The sequence below is a fragment of the Danio aesculapii genome, chromosome 24 (assembly GCF_903798145.1).
Source record: "Danio aesculapii chromosome 24, fDanAes4.1, whole genome shotgun sequence".
In the NCBI taxonomy this organism is placed as follows: Eukaryota; Metazoa; Chordata; class Actinopteri; order Cypriniformes; family Danionidae; genus Danio; species Danio aesculapii.
In genome coordinates, this window is record NC_079458.1 from 18,915,406 (window position 1) to 18,937,858 (window position 22,453).

The 22,453-nt window shown below is 35.7% G+C and overlaps 1 long non-coding RNA gene across 2 annotated transcripts in view; it reads left to right on the plus strand.

The window, feature by feature from the left end:
- LOC130218879 (uncharacterized) overlaps positions 1-22,453 on the plus strand; it is a 76,130-nt gene that overhangs the window by 15,580 nt on the left and 38,097 nt on the right. For both annotated transcript variants that reach the window (XR_008836005.1, XR_008836006.1), the window contains one exon: positions 4,970-5,076. This is a non-coding gene — a long non-coding RNA (uncharacterized LOC130218879). The remainder of the gene's footprint in view (positions 1-4,969; positions 5,077-22,453) is intronic.

Sequence of the window (22,453 nt, forward strand, 5' to 3'; positions counted from 1 at the left end):
TACAAAAGGATTTTTAGACTTTCCGTGTTTGATTTTCTTTTTTATGTAAATGATTATGAGGTCGAACTGTTGTATAAACTCAATATCACACTCGTAGCAGTGCGATATAACTTTATATTGTCACTGGTGGGACACACATATATATAATCACAATCACAACCTGCAATAATATATATCTTATCAATTTTTTAAAGCCTTTTATATATTTAACATTTATTGAAATCATTTTATAAACAAATAACTATATTTTATTTTATTTTACTGATTTGTCAAAGTATTTCCTCCTTCAGTGGATTAATGTTTTGAGTAAAAATATATACTCTTTTTTTTTTATTAGTAAAAAAGTCTGTTGCCAGACTATTAATATGTAACCCCAAAAGGTTAAAGAAGAACATTATTTGATCAGTTCTCATTTGTGCCCCTAAAGTTTTTTTTTTTTATCTCAATTTCTGCATCTACAATCCCAACAGAAATGGTCTCTAGCGCCTTGTGTGTCTCATTGAGATGATGTTAACCCCTGGGTTCCCCAGACTCCTACAAGATCCTCTTCACCCCTTTTAGCCATAGTGGGATGTGAAGGGTTAATCCAGAAAGAGAGGTGACCTTTATCCTTCCCGGCTCAGTCCCCTCGTTTTTTTTTTTTTTTTTTTTATCAAGCCTCTCCAAAGGGACTCATCATACGTGAGGCTCTGCGGAGGGAGAGAGGAGAGCATTGTCCTTATCACCTCCTCCCAGAAAGTGGGGAGTAATAGGACTTTGTAAGGAGAAATGAAGCCAGGCCCGATGGTAGCTGATTAAAAATTGACTCTGCCACATCAAAGAGAAGTTGAAGGTGAAAATGATGATCACTTCCCTCTCTCAGGGACCCACCACCATTTCTTTTATTCAACCTTGAAAGATTCGCCCTGAATGAGGAAATCTCCCCCGAGCCCACTCATTGCAGATGGAACCTGACGAATGGAGATCAGCGAGCACTTTATTCTCCATATTAGAAAAATCACATAATTCAATTTTTTAGCTAATGACATCTTTGGACAGGGGTGTTTTGTTATCAGTGTGGAGAAATTAATCTAGCCTTGAGTCCATGCGGTGACTGTAGTCTAATTGCTTTGCTTTAAGGAGGGGAACTGTGGGGAATGTGTGGTGGGGAAAGTCGGGATTTTACAAACTCTGTCTAAGTCATACAGTTCTTGTCTATCTGAAAAAGACAAATAGTGTGTTCCAGTTTCAATTTAGAAATAAAACCTTTTTTATTGATATTGATGGTTAAATGAAAGACCTTTTACCTCCATATATTTTTTTGTGCCACAATAGATGTTTTAAATTATAAAAACTAATTCAAACTGAGAAAAATATTTGTTTTTTTAGAGCCGTCCACTGAAAATATTTTTAAGGAAACGAGATCGGTTAATCTCTGCTCTGAATGCATTAGCTTCAGTTTCTTTCTTTCTTTTTTTAAACAAAAAAAGTTGAATAAATATACAGTGTTGTGGTTTCTAAGGAATAGTTTTAGACAATTTAAGTATAATAAATGTTTCTTGAAGAAATTATCATGTGCCAAGACTCAGAAGAAAGCCATAAAGCTGTCATAAAGCTTTGCCATCACTGTAAAAATATATATACATTCATTATATACAATACAATATATATTCATTCATTCGGCCTAGTCGCTTTATTGATCAAGGGTTTTCATAGTGGAATGAACCGCCAACTTATCCATAATATGTTTTACACAACGGATGCCCTTCTAGCTGCAATCCAGTACTGGGAAAGATCCATACACACTCACTCACACACATACACTACGACCAATTTCCTTGATTCAATTCACCTATACTGCATGCCTTTGGACTGTGGGGGAAACCAGAGCACCTGGAGGAAACCAACATGAACACGGGATAAACATGCCAACTGACCCAGCCGGGACTCGAATCAGCGACCTTCTTGCTGAGAGGCCACAGTGCTAACCGTTGAGCCACTGTGTCATCCTAATATATATGTATTGTTGGAAGTTTCAAGAATAACTTTGACCAGGCTGGGGGCCAATCTTTATTGATTTACATTCCACCAGTAAGAGCAGAGTAATAGCTCAGTTTTGCTTAAAGCATTGCAATGCACAGTCACTATGGGTGACATATCAGAGTTCAGAAGAGGACAAATTGTTGGTGCATGTCTCACTGGCGCATCTATGACCAAGACAGCAAGTCTTTCGTTATCCAGGGTAATGTCAGCATACCACCAAGAAGGACGAACCACATCCGGGGGAGTAACGGTGTGGAGAAGCCCCAAAGAAGCATACCAACCAGACTGTTGCATGGCGAGAGTGACGCATAGGGGTGGATCAGTGATGGTTTGGGCTGCAATATCATGCCATTCTTTACGCCCAATACTTGTGCTAGATGGTCGCTTCATTACTAAGGACTACCCAATGGCATCTCTTAGCCAGCATCAGGACGTGGACACACTCGGCCACTGTTTTTTGCATGTCAGTGTTTACGAAAAGATTACATCAAAAAGAACACGAGTAATCTTGACAAACTATACATCAGTCTAAAGCTACAACTCTCAAGCAGCCATTGCAGCTAGTTGTTTTTCAATGGGAAGCTTATAAGGAATGCATTGACAACTTTGTGTACAAGTTGTACAGAACACTCTTAGATATGAAGTACATACTTATCATTGTAATAAGACACACACGCATTCTTTGCTGTACATCATGTTTTATTTTGAAAGGTAAGAATCCTCAGACCAACATCTCATAGAACACAGTTAGTCCAATGACACAATAGTGTTGAATTATGGATGGTTATTCGTTTGTTGGTGACGCGGTAGCGCAAAGGGTAGCACTGTCGTCTCACTGCATAAAAAAATCGCTGGTTCGAGCCTCAGTTCCTTTATTAACCTGGGGTCGCCACAGGGAAATGAACCACCAACTCATCCAGTACATGTTCTACGCAGCGGATGCCCCTCGAGCTGCAACCCAATCACTGGGAAACATCCATACACACACATACACTACAGACAATTTAGACTACCATGTCTTTGGACTTATGGGGGAAATCGGAGCACCCGGAGGAAACCCATGAAAACATGGGGAGAACATGCAAACTCCTCATAGAAACAGCAACTGACCCAGCCGAGGCTCGAACCAGCGACCTTCTTGCTGTGAGGCGAACATGCTACCCACTGCGCAGCCCAATTACAGGTCAATTTACGGTTAATTTAAGTTTGACATAAAATATTAAATAAAAATATTTTGGTGTCTATAAAGGTTATTTTATATACACAGAAGCATAGTTAATACAAGTGTTACTTTCTTGTTTCAAAAACCTAAAACACAATGAGCGATCATTCTAAATGATATCATGTCTTGGATGATTAAAAATATATTTTGAGCTAAACTTTAATCCTTAAATAAATTTTTAATTTAATTTATTTATTTTTTGAATATACAAAAGGTACACAAATTGAGATAATGCAAATACAAAGAAAATGAAACAATAACAAAAATACAAAAAACAACAACAATACAATCAAGTACCAGCAGGTGCGTGTGTTTGTGTGTGTGTGTGTGTGTGTGTGTGTGTGTGTGTGTGTGTGTGTGTGTGTGTGTGTGTGTGTGCGCGCGTGTGTGCATGTAAAGGTAACATGGTAAACAGGTCAGAGTACATACAAAAGGAACAATAACAGTCACTAAATGAAGCAAGTGACTTATATAAGGAGTGACAACAATGCTAGTGATATACTGATAGTAATAATGACAGTAAACAAGCAAGAAAGGACAACAGTAATAATCATTAACAACAACCACTACAAAAATAAAAATAATAATAATAAAAATAAATCCCAAATACTACACCAACTACTACTACTACTACAGAGAGTTTCTAATGCTACAACTATTACTACTGCTACTACAGCCACAACCACTACTACTCCTACAATGTGTACTACTACTGAACCTATTACAACAACTACTACCACTGATACTACTACTACTACTACATCTACTACTGATACTACTACAGGAATGACTGCTACTACAACATCTACATCAACAACGTCTACTGCTTCTGATACTACTACACAGACAACGACAACGACGACTACTACTACTACTACTACTACTAGTGCACATCCACTACTTCTGATACCACTATAGCAACGACATCTACTACTTCAACTACTACTTCAAAAACCCAAACTACAACTTTAACCACTACTACTACTACTACTACGATGACTACTACTACAACTACAGCAACCTGAATAATGTCAACGGTAGAGATACTTGTAATAATGATAATGAGGAGATAACAGGACAAGTCAGGACAGTACTAATAATAATGATAACAAAAGTAGAAGTAATAATATTGATGATAATAGTGGGGACGTGAGGGGGGGTTGGGATTAAAAAAAACTTTTAATAAAGTATGTCATTAAATGACTAAATATGCCTAATGAGAATTGTTGATATACTGTATACATTTGGTCATACTTTATTTAAGGTACAATTCTCACTATTAAAAAACATTATTATGACTTTCATCTAAATAAACCCATAACATGCTGCTTATTGATAGTTATTAAAGTAGTAGTTAGCTATTAGGTAGGATAGGGGATATAGAATAAGATTGTGCAGAATATGTACTTTATACTGTAATTACAAATAAACAGCCAATATCTTCATAATAGGCAGGTAATATACATTAGTTAATAGTGATTATTGGTACCTAAACTTAAATTGTTAAGATAAATTCATTTTGCAATGAATGACATTTTATGGGTGTCTTCTGTTAAATGTACTATAGTATATGATAGTCTTATTACTCTTACAAAAACACACATCAAAAGGACACATTATAATGTACAGGAGGGAAAAAAGATCAATATTATACTTTTATTATTTTGATGCTTGGAATCCCTTTAACACTTTTTGACTTATTTACATTTTGTCTTTATTGGACAGGACAGTTAAAGGAGACAGAAAGCAGTGGGAGAGCAGAAGGGGAACACGATCACGAAAAGACCTTGGGCCAGAACTCAGGAGTGCCAAGACTTTTTCTCAGCCAATATGTGAGTATTTAAGCAAGTCACAAGCTCCAATTTGAGATATGAAACAGCACAGAGCCACTTTATAATGCCTCAGTTTTAACCCTTGCCGTATAGTGAAGCCATTGGGTGCCATTGTTTCTGTGAAACCCGAGGTGTCATTAGCATATATAGTATAAAAAATCAACGGCAGTGAATGACAAAATGAAGGTGTCACATGGGGTCAGAAGCTCCCAATGGCAAGCTGATGTGTGCCGTGTTAGAATTTGACAACAGTGAGCGAATGCAGTGAATCAAGCTGATCCGTAATGGAGGATGACATATCTAAGCAAAATGCTAAAATACCATCTGACAGGCTCACAATAACAGCAGCATCACTCAGCCACGTTCAATCTGGATTGTATTTGAAATGACACCAAAAGCTTAATGTATGGGCAATTTGACCTCAATAATATTATGATTATGGGTACTAAAAATGGCACTGTTAAAAAGCATATAAAGCAATATATTTAGAAGTTTACCTCAATGATTGCTTTTAAGGCATAGTTTGAGATATATTTATTTACTGTATGCATTTAAAGTTTTTAGTTTTAAAGTAGTCTCACCAAGGCTGTTTATTGTTTATCTAGGGTTTCTGCAGGGATTGCAAAGGTCTTTTTTTAAAGTCAGGCTTTTGCAATTCAAGGCTTTGAATGGGGTTTACGAATTCATAAAGTCATGGCATTAAATGTTGCGAGCATCGCAAAAAAATGATATCTTCCTCAATATTTTGTTTTCCAATACAGTTATAAAATATTTAAACCTTAATATTTAATCCTTAACCCTCTACTGCACAGTGTTGCCATATGGCAACATGATATTTATGTTCATTGATTTCCCTGCCACTGTTTCTTTAAGACCAACATTCAATTTTAATTTTTTCTTGTTGTTGTTGTTGTTGGAAAGAGAAGATCTTAGTTTAGCCAATGATGTGCTTTGGTTAAGTCACATGACACGCCGTGTTTTTCTGTGGCGCGATTTCTGACAGACTGGCGTTTTATTGTGAGTAGTTGCTGAATGCAAATGAAAACGTCAATTAAAACAAAAGATCAACTCATGTCAGAGCCATGAAAAAATCGGAGACATCACCTCCAGTAAGTTATGACGACACAGTTTTCATCAAATTAGTTATTTGTAAATCGATCAAATGTATGTGTTGCCAAACGGCAACACTGTGCAATAGTGGAATGTACAATATTGCTATAGGTTAGCTAGCTAGCAAGATTAGCTATGATCTTTTCAGTTGTAACAATACAACATGAATGCTAGTAATATAATGTTGATTATTCATTTGGTAATGGCATTTGCATTATGGAAAAAATCTATTTTTAATGGCACTACTTTTGATTAGATATAAATACAGAGTGTATTAGTGAGGACCACCATGTTCTATGGTAAGTGAAAGAAGAAAAGGACAGAACTGGCTCTTCCTGCAGATGAAAGTGAGGATGAGATGGGTTTTAGTGACCACCAGAATGATGCAGATTGGACATTTAATAAGACTTTTCAGGTAAGTTAGCTCAAAGCCATGCCAGGCGTAGTATAGTGTATAGTATTCAATATATACATTGTTAGCTAGTAGCTACATTATTCTGATGCATCTGGATATACTGGACTTGTTATATATTTGTTATAATATTTACTGGAGAAAATATTAATACCTACTTTATGTTGCATACATGATATACACTATTAGGTTTGTTTTCAATAATAATCAGCAAAAAAAGAATGGAATAAATAGAGGGTTAAATCAAGATATAAGATTTGATACAAAATAAATCATTGAAAACCTGTTTTTTAATGATGTTCACACATTTTAAGTGAGCATCTGAAAAATGATAAAAGTACAGATAAAGAACTATTTTTATTTAGTGTGATCAGAGTTTTGTGGTTAAAGTTCATTATTATATTGATATATTTATAGTTTAGACAAAAATGTATGGGATTTCATGCAGCATTTAATAGTTCATACGAATAAAGCACCTTTAAGATATAAAGACTTAATATTTTTAACATATTACAAACAATAGTACATCCAAAATGTAAATGCAGTCTACTAACAAGGTGCACATAATACAAACTACTGTACATTTAAACAAATCCCAAATTTGGAACACAATGAAATGCAAAAGGTTTTTGCACAAGCTTGCATTTCCATTCTTATGAATATGAGTGAAGGTCATCAGAACAAAAAAAAAATTTAACTGTAGTCTTGGCCTTGAGATACTGTAGTAATTGCCATGAGATTGTGTTGTCATATTCATAATCAGCTAATTATTATAATTTTTTTACCTTTCTCTATTACCGTTTCTCTCACACACCTTCTCCATAAGTCTATCATAAAGATCAGCACAAAGAGATGAAACTCTGTCCAAATTAGGGCAGTAAACTCGCCAAAGTTGAGCTGACGAAGTGTCACGTATTTACAAATGCAATTATAAACCCTGGCATCCTCCCTCCATTAAATGACAAGCAGTACAATCCAGAATGACAGTGTGTAGAATTAAAATCAAACATGCATCTTTGAAAGTTTGCACCAATAAAGGCGTCCCTTGCTCGGGCAATAAAAATTTCACACCTATTAACTCAATATCTGCACATACTCTCCGCTCTATCATTGTAATGCGACTGGGGACGTTCAAATGGATTTATAAGACAGGAAAGAGCCAGAGAGAGAGAGAGAGAAAGAAAGAGAGAGAGTTCTCTAGGGAAGTCGAACCACAGTTTGCCAGTAACAGTGGCCCTGTCATGGGTTTGTGAATTTCACAGTTTAGTGCTAATAGGCAGATTAGGAAAAGAAACTAACCATGTCCACAAATCCCTTTACTTTTCTCCACTCTGTACTGCCAGTTTAAGCAGTTTACAGTTTAAAAAAATGTATATTAATTCATGTTTGTCGTCAACTTTTATAACCTATCTGTGGCTCTGTTTACACTTGGAGTTAAGATGTGGTTTGGTCCATATGGTCCAAGCAAACATGGGATATACATTGACGTACTGTACTGTATACACCTGGTGTTTACTGTAGATCCATCTTTTTGATTTGGAACCTATGGGCTATGTTGATTACTGTACAGTCAGAAAGCACTTTTTAGCCTCTGTGATGCTACTCTCTATAGCAATCTGGATTGTATTTGAGTTGACACCAAAGCTTATTGTATGGGCAATGTGACCTCAATAATATTAGTTATGGTTACTAAAAATAGCTGTTTATGGCACTGTTAAGAAGCATCTAAAGCAATATATTTAGAATTTTACCCCAATTATTGCTTTTAAGTCATGGTTTGTGATATATTTATATACTTTATACATGTAAAATTTTAGTTTTTAAAATAGTCTCACCAGGGCTGTTTATTACCTGGTGTTTATGTCCATCTTTTTGATTTGGAACATATGGACTATGTTGGTTACTGTACAGTCTCTGTCACAGATGCCTCTGTATAGCAACTCTCTATGGCAAGCCCAGAGGGGGAAATACATTACCCACATACAGATAAAGTCAGCATACAGGAGACTAGGAGATTCAAAATTAAATCTGGTAAACACAATGTCTGTTGCTATTTGGTGAATACAGACAGCGTAAATATGATTTTGTTTTGGGTGAATGAGGTTCGCTTTCACATTTTATTTTTGTATTCGCGTTATTTGAACCATCAATTAAAATTGCACATTTCAAAGCACTTCATATGACCTTTAATGTAATGTAACATTTTTTATTTCCGTATATAAGTTTCTAATAGAGCATTTACATTTAAGTGGATATCAGAATTAGTAAGGAATATATAAATTAGGGCTGCACGATTTGGAGAAAAAAATCTAATTGCCATTTATCTTGCGATTTAAAATAATAATTTCATTAAAGATCTGCAGGTTTAATGTGATGGTTTTAATAGCACCAAAGAAAGACCAAGCATAATCACAAAGTACACTAGACAATGCTACTGTTCATTTAAAACCATTTTTTTCCTAATAAAGTTGTCAGTTGTCATGAAATTAAGAAAATAACTAGAGTATATTTGCCTCAAAGCGAGAAGGTCACTGGTTTTGAGCCTCGGCTGGGTCAGTTGGCGTTTCTGTGTGGAGTATGCATGTTCTCCCCGCGTTCGCGTGGATTTCCTCTCGGTGCTCTGGTTTCACCCACAAGTCCAAAAACATGTGGTATAGGTGAATTCGCTGCGTAAAACATGTGCTGGATAAGTTGGCGGTTCATTCGGCTGTGGCGACCCCTGATTAAACCGAAAAGAAAATGAATGAATGAATTTTAAATTCAATTGAGTTATGTACAAAATTTTATACAGTAAATAGATATAAATTTATCTAATTATTAGCTAATAATTTTGACCTTAAAATGGTTTTTAAAAAATTTTAAACTGTTGTCATTCTAGTCAGAATAAAATAAATAAGACTTTCTCCAGAGGAAAAAAATATTATCAGACATACTGTGAAAGTTTCCTTGCTCTGTTAAACATAATTTGGGAAATATTTAAAAAAGAAAAGAAATAAGGGGGGGGGGGGGGTAATAATTCTGACTTCAATTGTATATGAACTATACCTTTCATTTTACCTGCTCAAAGAAAACACTCTTTTTGCTCTTTTTGAATGTATCAAACAAAACTCAAGTACATGCACAGAACAACATGAGCATTTATAGAAAATAAATATTGCTTTTTGAGCATTGTCGAGCAAGTTCTTATACAAAATTGTTCTGTAACAGTTGTCTGCTTTTTAAGTAACATTAGTTGGATCGTTTTAATTTCTCTCACTCGCCTCCTTCGCCATAGTAATAATCGAAATCATTGCAGATTTTTTTTGCAATTTGAAAATCGCACCTTTTCAAATCTCGATTTTGGTTTAAAATCGCTTAATTGAGCAGCGCTAATAGTTAGTATTTTGTAATAATGTCATCTTCGACATTTAAAATTTTAAGAAATGTTAGTAGTGGCTTTACACTAGTAGAACAAAAGCTCTTTATTTTGTGGAGAACAAAGTGGCAAAATTTAAGCTGGTCTGTAATTTAGCTAGGCTTTTGCAGCTGTTAGAACACATTAGACCACATAAGCATTTACATTTCAACAGCAATCCGATCTTATGCTTTTTCAACTATCTCTGGAAGTGGCAGATGTCAACATCAAAACCTTTAGATGCTATTTACTTTTGTATTTACCGCCATCCACTTGTGATCACATTGGCTAAAACCCAACTTAATATGAGATGTAAGCAGGATGTGCATTTGCATTGCTTATTTCTGATCTTATTTTGCATGGAAGTACTTCAAGTAAATGCATTTCAGCAAATTAATACACAGTTTGCTTGCATCGCCATATAAAGCCATATCTAGTAGCATCTTGCTCTCCCTTGCTTCCTAGGCGAGAAAACAGTCCGATAACCATCTCATCTCCACGATCTCTCTATCAGACGCTCACAGGAGATGATAGCTAACACTCAGGCCCTCCGCGCTCGGTCTAACCGAATATCAAACAGATTTTCCCACCTTAAGTTCATCTATATAGGCTATTAGAGCAGTCTGCAGTCAAATTGACTGTGACCCCCCCGCTTCACTACAAGTCTTCCCTTCGTAGTGGCAACTGGAGCATTCAGGTGAAAAAAATAAATGAGTTCATTTAGACAGCTCGATCAAAACAAGACGGAGCAAGAGGGATGACAGGACCTAACTGAGAACTCCATCTGAAGTTATCTGAGGGCCAATCGGGTCCCTCGTCCATTTCCATTTCATCAAGCCAACTTACTTCTCCATCTTCTCCCTCCATTTCCGGGCAATTTTTTTTTTGATAATGTATGCTTCCTGCATGTTTAAGGTTCATGATAGCAGCAGTATAGACATCTCCATATGAATGTAGGCAAGGCAGGGCGCGAAGAAAAGCGAATGATAAGAATTTAGTGGACCCCGCAGAAGCCCTTGGTGGTTTTTCCGCCACATATCAAAAAGGGCATTAGATTCTGGCATGCTTGAGAAGTTTGGCTTGGCGGGGTTCCAGGTCGTAATAGCCGGGGATATATATGTAGGTTCTGAATAAGGTGCACTTGTGCCGCCAGTCGAATGGGGGACTAGCGGTTTGTGCTGGCAGGGCGCCTGACCACAGATGCTGCAATTGTCCCCCTCTTTGCTCACCCCCTACCCCCATCATCTTTCACACGCACAAACGCAAGCGTGCCAGGAAAGTCATTTGCTATTGAGATGCACAAAGTCCTGGAGGAGAAGAAATGGCAATAAAAAGTTTGTTAGCCTTGAGCTGTCATGTCATGTATATCTATAGACGGTATTGAGCAGAAAATGCAGATCTGGAAGAAACCATTTATTTCTATTACAAGTTGTCTAGATTTGAGGTTTGTACACTTTTGAGTTTTTTGTGTGCTTTGTATTATAAACTACTGATAATGTGCCTTCAAAATGTCAAATAAGAATATTATTATTTAGAACAATTATTTGCAGAAAATTGCCATAGGTCAGCATGAAATCAAATGTTGGAGGACATTTATAATGATCTATTGTTATTATTTGAAAATAAATTACTTTGAAGATCAGCAGTTAGCAATAAAATAAAACACACTACATTTTGCTGAAAACACATGGAAGAAATGTTATAAAATGCAACGTACTTCTAATGCGAATTATTTTCTAGAATTTACTTTTACATATATGTATACAGTATATGTAGGTAGAAGACAAGATATGTCACTTTGGTTTTGGAATCAAATAAAATTTAGAAAAGTAAATTAATACACTTAGATAGCATAATGAGGGCGGCACAGTGGCGCAGTGGGTAGCAAGAAGCAAGAAGGTTAGTAGTTTGAGTCTTGGCTGGGTCAGTTGGCATTTCTGTGTGGAGTTTGCATGTTCTCCCTGTGTTCGCGTGGGTTACCTTCGGGTGCTCCGGTTTCCCCCACAGTCTAAAGACATGTGCTATAGGTGAATTGGGTAATCTAAATTGTCCATAGTGTATGTGTGTATGTCCTGGTCCTCCAGGTTGGGTGTTGAGCATTGGGCTAACAACCCACCTCAAAAATATGAGATGGTACGAAACACCAGTATGGTGTGGCTAAATATCAACTTCGATATAAACAGTCCTGGGAGTAAGTAAGATAGTAAGATAGCGCAATGAATGCAAGTGATTTGCTTACTATTTTAAGTTACGTTTATGAAGATACAATATCAAAGTAAAGGCATCAAAAAATCATCTATATGGGTAATATAAATTTTAATTTCATAGCTCATTTTGATTTTTGAACTCCTCGTACACCTAATTATCATGAAAATCAAACCATATCATCTTTAAACTAGGCTAACAAAAACATTATGGGATTCAATATTTAACAAACTTATTTGGTAAAGAACTTGCCAAATTATATGTTCATCTTTCCAATGCTTGAGAATTGTCATTCCTAACTTATGTTATGACAATAACCTTAGGTCACAGTACACCATTTCAGAACAGTAACTCTTAGTGGTCAGGAGTCAGAAGATATGTGGTTTATAGTATCTGAACTATTTGGCAAACACTAGGTTTGGATCAAAATACCCAAATGATAAACAGTTCTATCCTGTCATAAAATGCTAAATTGTATGAGTGTATATTGCTAGAAATGTCCCAGCAGGCACAGGACGTCAACATGACATCAGATTGACATTGCACCCCAACGACGTAGGGTGTTGCATTTTGTTTGGAAACAAAAATTGGGTAACGTCAGACCCATGTCGATGTCCAACATAGGATAGATGTTGCATCTTGGTCACTTTCCAATGCAACCTAAAAACAAAATATCAACATCTAATGATGTTACAGCTTGACATAGTGTGGACGTTATATGACGTCTAACAGATGTTGGATTTTGGTTGCCATACCTGATGAGTAAATGTCAGTATTTGACGTCAGTATTATGTTGGTTTAAGATGTTGGCTCAATGTTAGATTTTGGTCACTCTCCAACACAACCTAAAATCAACAAATAAATCAACATCATTTCACATCGTTATTGGACGACAAAATATCATTGTCCTTAGATGCTGATGACCTACTGTAAATCTAACCTAATATTAACATCATATGATATTGTGTGTCTGCTGGGGTGGCATGTACCTTTGGTAACCATAAGGCTCTTAAGAAGTTTAGACTTGTGGACCAAAAAAATTTAGTGAAATTTTTAGAAATGCTGATAGTTTTTGATGAACTTGTCCTGATCTTAATAAATTGTTTGGATCAAGCCAAAAACATTGATACTAATTATGCTATCATTTGCTGAACTTCATGTCTGCATTTTTGATAGTCTTAGTGTTTCTTTTTTTAAACTCCTCCAGGGCCATTGATTTGATTTTCACCAAATTTGATCATTGTTTGGCTATACGGCAAAGAAAACAGAGAGAGATTTTGGTGTTGATCTATGATATGTTTTTTCATTTAGTGCATCAATTAAGCTGATAGCATAATGCCAAGCTGCATTTGTATCTCTACATAGCTTTGACATATTGACCCCAAATGTAATGTGCGTCTTTGTCATATCACAGTGATTAATTCATAACAGCACCACCTATAGGTCAGAAGTGAAAAACCTATCGCAAATGACTGCATTCAATAATTCGAAGCCATTTTGACTAAAATAATCTTAAAGCATTTTCAAATACTCATTGTTGAATCCTAACACAAGCATGCCAGAAAATATTGTTAGCTATTAAGATGGGCAAAGTCTTGGAAAAGAGATGCGATGTGCTAAAAGAAGGGAGGGGGACAATGAAAAGTTTGTTAGCCTCAGGCTTCTATATGACTTTTAACATCATTTTCTAGTATTTTGCTTTCCTTTTTTCTTCACCTTCTTTTTTTTTCTCCTCCAAACCCAGTGAAACTGTCAGATTTCTAGAGGATGCACCCAGTGTTTCTGCTAATTTTAATTGGCTCGGTAGGAATCATTTTCCATTGGGGATTAGTGCAAGCTGTTCTAATATAAGCAGGGTGGTGCTTTTATTCATGGTGTATGTGTGTGTGCGGCAGCGCAGGTCAGCTTTCAGCACCTAAAGTAGGGCAGGTAGGCAGGTAGAGCTGGCAGGGCAGAGGGTAAAGCATATCCTCACAGTCCGTCTGCCTGTAAGACTTAATTACGGCACTTTATGAAATAGTAATTACGATAATGGCAACACATGCGTGTAATATTGAATTTTTAATAAAGAACATCATGTGCATGCTCACTTTTTTAATTCTTAGATGTAGCATTTGCTTAACACACACTCGCTGAAATGCCTCTCTGGTTGTGTAGCAACGGAATAATTCATTAAAACAAATTCTACATTATTACAAAGGCCTCAAATGAAATGTGACCAGTACTAAAAGATGTAATGCATTGGTATAAAATATGCATGAAATTATGTAAATTATGTAAGTGGGGTGGAAAAAGACTTGCAGCTATACTTTGGGATTTCTGATGGATGGCCGGATTTCAGACCAGAGTGACAACTGGTTAGTTTCTCTCGAAAATGGAGTGCAAGCATCACTTTGTGATTGTACAGACAGCACCTGCGTACACGAGTGCGTTCTTCAGTCAAAATACTCGCACCAAGTAATTTCCTGTTTGTTTTTATCATTTTTCTAGGAAGTGCACATCAGTGGGTGGGGGTTGAATCTGTAATGTCCTCCGACGGCTTCCTCGCTGCCCGTCTGTCTCGTGTCATTATCTCGATTTGGACGTTTCACTTCATTTTAACAAATGGCTTCCATCACAGCGCGTTCGGGGTGCAGGGGAAGAGGCGTCCATTTTGGAATTTGATCAAAGAAAGCCGAATTGTGTTTGATAATGTTACACCCTCTGAGTTTTCTGTTCACTAAGAGGGTCTGCTGTTCGGTTTTACTGTGGAGGTTTATTATACTGTATGTTTGTGCCGAAATATATTGCTTCTAGTGTGATATCAGTGTAATAAATAAATCAACAATTGTGTATATTCTACATATTCTGGAATTCTAAATTTAGATAGATAGATAGATAGATAGATAGATAGATAGATAGATAGATAGATAGATAGATAGATAGATAGATAGAATAAATTTTAGTTAGAATATTATTCATATATATATATATATATATATATATATATATATATATATATATATATATATATATATATATATATATAAATTTCATGTTTAATTATTATTATATCAATAAAATAGTAGATATTATGTATATATATAATATATAATATTTTTTAATAATCATATAATATATAATTATAATGTCACAAATATTACATATATATTATATAGAACAAATGTATATATGCATGCATGTATGCATTTTTCAATTCATCAATCTGTCATAGAGTTCATTAAGATCAACTAACAGCATATTTAATCAATTAAATAATAAACTCATTATGGTTTTTAATGTTTGCATTTTGTTTTGATCAAATCAAATATGTTTTTTGTTTGTTTAATCTGAATTATCTTTATTTGGAGGCTTGGTTTAATTAATTATGGTAATTTGTATTAGTTACATGCACATGATTTACTCATTCTGTTAATATCTCAACATCAGATAAACACCAGCACAGGTATACAGATGTGTGGGTGAATCCTCAATATGCTACAAAATATCCTAATCTGACATTTTTATTGCCGCATAACACAGGGGGATTTGCATGTTGGGATGTATTATCTTACAGTAACAGTCAAAACTCAAATGTGAGAAACACACGATTCTCTGGCTGTCATTGTCTGTCATCACTCTCTCTCATCTGCTGCCCTCTATTGGCATAAAAACACAAAGAAAACCTCAAACACAAAGAGCTCTGCCTGAACTCAGTGTCTACGGACAGCTACTGTTATTTACTTATTTATCTAGTTTTGCATTTGAATTAAACACATTCCATATCTCGGATTAAACGCATTTCATTTACTTTATTACCCTACAGATTGATTTGGTCGTAAGAAATGGTAAACATTAACCACCCTGATAAAAAGTCCATTACTGTAAATAGATTAAATATGAGAAATGTTGTTTGTTCACCAGAGTATCTTGATAAAAGGTATGACAGCTCTCATATTATTGCACGCGCAGATGGATAATAGTCACTATTAAAATCCTTCTCAATCACAGCCTCAACCTCTCTCTGACATATTACAGCTATTCACTGTAATAGTTCACTGTTCAAATCCACATTGTTTATTCATGAAACAAAAAAGTATGTTTGTGCATTTAGTGTTCTACAGATGTAAATCATTTGCAATCGTTTACATTAAGATAAGTTGAGCAGCCGTCGTCTGAAACTGTGACGAAAGTGTATTAAGTGCGTTGCATTATGGGAATGAGAGTGGATCTTGAGTGTTTGTAATTATATCCCATTTTGCTTCAGACGATGAACTGAAATGATCATTACAGCTCTCAGGGCTCATGGATGTGTTTATCTCAGCTTGAATATTAATTAAATACATTATTTCCTGCCACTTTTTTTTATCTCAAATGGTGTAAGAAGACACTGGGAATCTGGTGAACACGCGGGCCATTAATTTGTATTTTAAAAACTGTAATATTTCAATTATGTATTCTTTATCAGAATAAGACTCTACTGAAATGAATTCTTAATGTGGAAACATTTTAAATTACATTTAATTAAAGAGGATTGTGTGTATTAGATGAACCACATAATGGCACAGAATCCTTAAGGAATAAAAAGAGCCTGTAAAGTTTTTAGGTACAGTGCATGAAACAATGCTTTCAACGTCGTTCGACCTGAAAAAACAGTACAATTTAATTGGCCAAAAAAAATCATTCATTCATTCATTCATTCATTCATTCATTCATTCATTCATTCATTCATTCATTTTCTTTTCAGCTTAGTCCCTTTATTAATTAGGTTTTGCCACACTGGAAATTAACCACCAACTTATCCAGCACATGTTTTTACGCAGCAAATGCCCTTTCACCAACAAACCCAACACTGGGAAACACCCACACTCTCTTGCGCCCACTCATATACACTACGGCCAATTTAGCTTATTCAATTCTCCTGTACAGCTTTTGTTTGGACTTGTGTGGGAAACTGGAGCACCCTGAGGAAACCCACGTGAACACGAGGAGAATTTGCAAACTCCACACAGACATGCCAACTGACCCAGCCAGGGCTCGAACCAGCAAACTTCTTGCTGTGAGGCTTTTTGCTACCCACTGCGCCACCGTGCTGCCCCCTACTTTTTATTCATTACAAACAAAATAAATATAATACATATGCCTTTCCTTATATTAACAACTGTTTTTTTACTGAAAATGTATTATTATCATTATTACATTATCATGTGTTTTCAGTTAGTTCTTCATAAGTAAATTTTGTTTGAAGATTCAATCAATCAACAAACCACACAACAAACTAAACAACCAATCAACCAACCAATTAACCCACCAACCAACCAACCAACCAACCAACCAACCAATCAATCAACCAACTAACCAACCAACCAATAAATTAACCAACCAATTAACCAATCAACCAATCAAACCAACCAACCAATCAACAAACCAACCAATCAACCAACAAATCAACCAACCAATCAACCAAACAATAAACCAATCAACATCGGTTAACCAGTTTTTCTAATAACTAACTAGTCTTAGTTCTTATGGATTTGGTGAATTTGTTCAATTATATAGATATAGAAATTGTATAATAATAAAAAAAACCTTTTAAATATACAGTTGCAATCAAAATCATTCAACGTCCTTGAACTTTAAGACATTTTGTTAAAAATGTCTAACCAAGGGATCCGTATAATATTGTAAAATGTTTATAAACACATTTGAATGATTCTAACCTCATAACCTATACTTTTGTAGAGAATCACGTATTTTGTTTGACCTCAATTAAATGTACTTACAATGTACTCACAACAACTCACCTCTCCACTACACTCCTGGTACATTTCTAGCTTGAAAAAATGTCAGAATATTGATAATCTTTGGTATTCATGTTGCCAGTGTTTTTTTTAAATCCCACAAAATATTTAAAAAAATATGTTTAAATAAAGAAACTAAACAGTGGATTTGTATGTATTTTTGGGGGATAATTGTCCAGCTAGAAAGTTTAATGATCATCAAGTATATGCTTCACAGGCATCACACTATCTTTCCCAAAATGGCCTGATACTTCAAAGAATCCATGATGTCCTTCATACAGTCAAGTTTCCACTCCATGCAGTAGCAAAACATACTTTCATATATCAAGCCTCATTTTGGTCACACCACTTACAGATCACATCACATCAGATACTTTCAGAACTGCACAGGTCTTTCCAAATGAATTATAGCATTCAATTCAGCCTTTAATGTTCTTCATGCTGTTCAGCAAGGTGGAAAGTCCTTTCATCTGGCCATCTTGCAAGTCTTTTGCAGTAAACTGAGGCATTTCTTTGGTCGCTTTTATCAAACACATTCAATGTTATATGGTAACACATTTTTCAGACTTACAGTATGATTAAATATTCCCGCTATCTCTCTAGGAACTTTCAGTATTTACTTTTAACCATAGATTTTAATGTAATTAAATAATCTTCTCTGTAGATTGACTAAGTATAGTACTCCACTATTGTACTTGTTATAAGTATCTGTACTTTAACAGAGTATTTTACTTTAGGAGACTTTTAATTTTATTTTACTACATTCCAAAACCAAATATTGTACTTTTTACATCATTCATTTTTTGAATAAAGCTGAGTAAAAATATCTTGAAGGGGGAGAAATTGTCTGAATTTTATCAGTTAACTTGTTCAATCAATTCACAACTTTCATTGAACAATTAATTTGTGAATTAGTCAAAAACTCACTAATTTGGATAATCTGTTCATAGTGAGTCTCTGTTAGATGATTTACTGATTCAAGTGATCCATTTAGTATGAGTCTCCAGTGAATATTTCACTGATTAATGTAATTCTTTCATAGAAACACTGGATTCCATATAGAATTACTAAGCCCTTGTGTCTTTGTAGGGTCCTTCTGAACCCTTCTGAAATGATTCACTGATTCAAACAATTTGTTCAGAGTGAGTTTACAGTAAATGATTCACTGATATTGCAAACTGTTCTGAAAGGGTTTCCATGTATGAATGTATTTTGCACATGTTCATGTGAATTATCATGAATTATCAGTGTGGATATCAAACTATGACATGTTTTGGTATTTAAATAGACATTTATTAGAAAGAACTTTTACTTTTATCACTTAAGTTCATTAAAATCAACTACTTTTGTACTTTGACTCAAATAATATTGTAGCTTTTTTATTGTAGTTCTTTTGATTTACACTGTAAAAAGGAAAAACTACTGTAAAGTGAGTAAAACCATTTCTTTTAAAGTGATTAGTTGACTGTACTTTAAAAAAAAATTGTAAATAAAAGGCCTTAAATTTTTATCATAATAATAATATTTAAGCTGTCCACTTAACGGTTCCAAGTTATAATGGGTTTACTTGTTTTGACCACAAATAAAATTGCCACTGAGGAATCAATGAATATAATGAGGAATATCAATGAATCAAAGAATATGAAAATCAAAAATAAGATTGCACAAACTCATACAAATTAGCCACTATTTACATAAATAATTGTGACACTGAGATTGTTTCAACTGATCATTGTAGAAATTCTATGCCAGTTATGTGCCAATGGAAATCATTGTCAGAAAATAAACTATTCGAAATAAAACAGATTTTAAAGCATGTAAAATAGCTGCTGTCAAAGCCAAAGGAAGAAAACAGCAGGGAGAGGAAGAGATGAATAGGAAAATATATATATGCTAGCTTATAGCAGAAATGATTGGACCAAGATAAGAATAATGCCAATAGCACTAAAACCTGGGTGTGCTTACAGGATACAGTTTGTTTTTATTGGACCGTCGCTTTGAGAACACTATATAAACAAGGCGAGTGCATCGACCACCATTTGAAGTAAAGACTAACATGTGGCTCGGTAGCCAGATCAGCTTTTAACCTACATTAAGGCCGTCGCTAATGTCAGCTCCTGTTTGATTACATGTTGCAGACAGGTAAATAGACCTACCAATGGAGGTTGAATAGCAAAAGCTCTTAAAGGTGAAAACGGCTGCCTTAAATAGCACACGTTCTCTTGATTATACAACACGAGTTCCCCGTCAAACATTCGCAAATTCAGAAATCAGAATGAAAATATCCCAAGCCCTGACAGAATCCTCGGCATAATTATCAAGCCGAATGTGCTGGCAGACTATAATCAGCTGTTTTAGATGGATTTTTCTGCCTCTGTCATCTGTCCTGGAAAATTACAGTACAGCTGACTGCCGTATATTGAGGAATTGTGTCATATACTGGCAATTTCCTGCCCATGTCAGACATTCTTTACTTTAATATGACTGCCATTGCTCTTAATAAAAGGCTCTCCTCCATATACATTGCTGCCATGTCCCAGAGTACGCCGTGCTCAGCTCAATACCCTCTTTAAATATTTACCTCTGCTGAATGACAATGGGAGTCGAGGAAAATAAGCTCCAAATTGTGAGTCCCTCACTGGTGCTTATAGTCTTAAGCAGCCGCGTTGAGAGCTTAGAGACACTGCGCAGTAGAAAATGGAATTTCCTATCAGTTGATCAAAATGCAGCCGCAGCCGCCGCATGTCTATAATTCACCGACCTGCACCGCCGGATTGTTTAAGGAATCCTAAATTAAGAGAGAGATTGAGATGCTGTCGGGAAAGCAATTCGGCCATCAAAAATCAGCCCTAGATGTCTAGGGTGGAAGGATGGTTGGTGAGATGTTGGTTTTTGTGGGTCAATTCTGAGCATGTCGCCTCTTTTCATGCGACGTAACGTGCCTGGGCCTGGTAATAAAAGACAAATCAACATGCCTGAGAAATACATACCTCTCAGTATGAAGCCTGTGGAACAACTAAACAAAAATTAGAGCCCCAGCGCCGGTAACAGGTAACAACTGAAATAAATCAAACGCATTTCCGCGCTCGTTTAGATCAATTGTTAGTGCAGTCATCACGCTTAATGTTTCCCAGTAGATCATTTAAATGAGCCTTGGCGTTTAGGGCTTCTGCTGAATTCTAATCTACTGTTCATTTGTCCTCAGGTTGGAAACGCAAACTGCTTTATGGTGCTGCTTGTCTAGCAGCATCCGATTGCACTTAAAAAATGTTGATTTACTCATGTGTGCTATAATTAGTGTCGTATTAAAGGAAATCAATTGTCAGCTCACGTTTTTAGAAATTTCTAGATGCATTATTTGGACATCATCTTGCAACCCAGGCTCATTCAGAAAATGTAGTATATATACATTTCTAAAGAGCCAAATACGTCCCAGGAGGTACTTTTTTTTTTGCAGTTTTGGTTTTCGCGAATCCATCAGAGGCCGCTATTTACACTTTTTCAGATCTCAAATTTCTCTCGCAAGTGCCATCCGCACCTGCTGTTCTCATGTAAATCCACCAGAGGCCGCTGTCGACTGACTGAATAACTGACTGACTGACCAATCAACTGACCCACCCTCTTCCTTCCCTAAACCCAACCAATAGTGTTTTCAAAAGCACCAATTCACCCGATTAACCACTTCCCTAATCCAGAAAAAGATTTAAATTTTTTCCAGAAAAAGGTTTTCATATTTTAACACATTCTTTATTTACTTGTTTATTTTATTTTTTGGCTTCTGTTTTTGTCTTAACTGCTTTCTGGAACTCGAACCCCACCGTCGTGCTCACCACCTCTCCACATCTCAAGTCTGCTGACATTCATGGTGAGCTATTGGACAAACTGGTAACAGCGGGAAAGCCGTCCATACGAAGGTAAGAGGTCAGCTGATAAGCACAAAAAGGAACATGGTCATACCATCCTGTAGCGTTCATTTTAAAGACGAAATGCAGCCATACGTACTTCTGGCTACATAATTTGCGATCTCCAGAAATGTAAATAGGGCTAAGTTTTCAGAATGAGCATATGTTGTCATCTTGTGTACTTTTTTGTATGCATACATATTTTTTAGTAACACTTTACAATAAGTTTGCATTAGTTAACGTTAGTGCATTAGTCAAGGGCGTAGATACCTCACTAAATGCAGTGATGTCTAACTTTACTGTAGTTTTCAAATGGCTGTGCAAATAGTATATAGCGCTATCTCCAGCATTTTCAGGAAGTGTCACCAAAATCTAACATTTTGCATTCGAAAAAAAACTGTACAGAGTAAACTGTCATAATGAAAACATGACGAAGCCATTTGACTATCTTGTTCATTAACAATGGTGTCAGGACTTTTCATCTTGATGACACTGACACTTTCATTGACATGAAGACTTGCTTTTGAGGAATGAGCTATCCATTTTGAGCAAGTGACACTTTTGCAGGTTATCA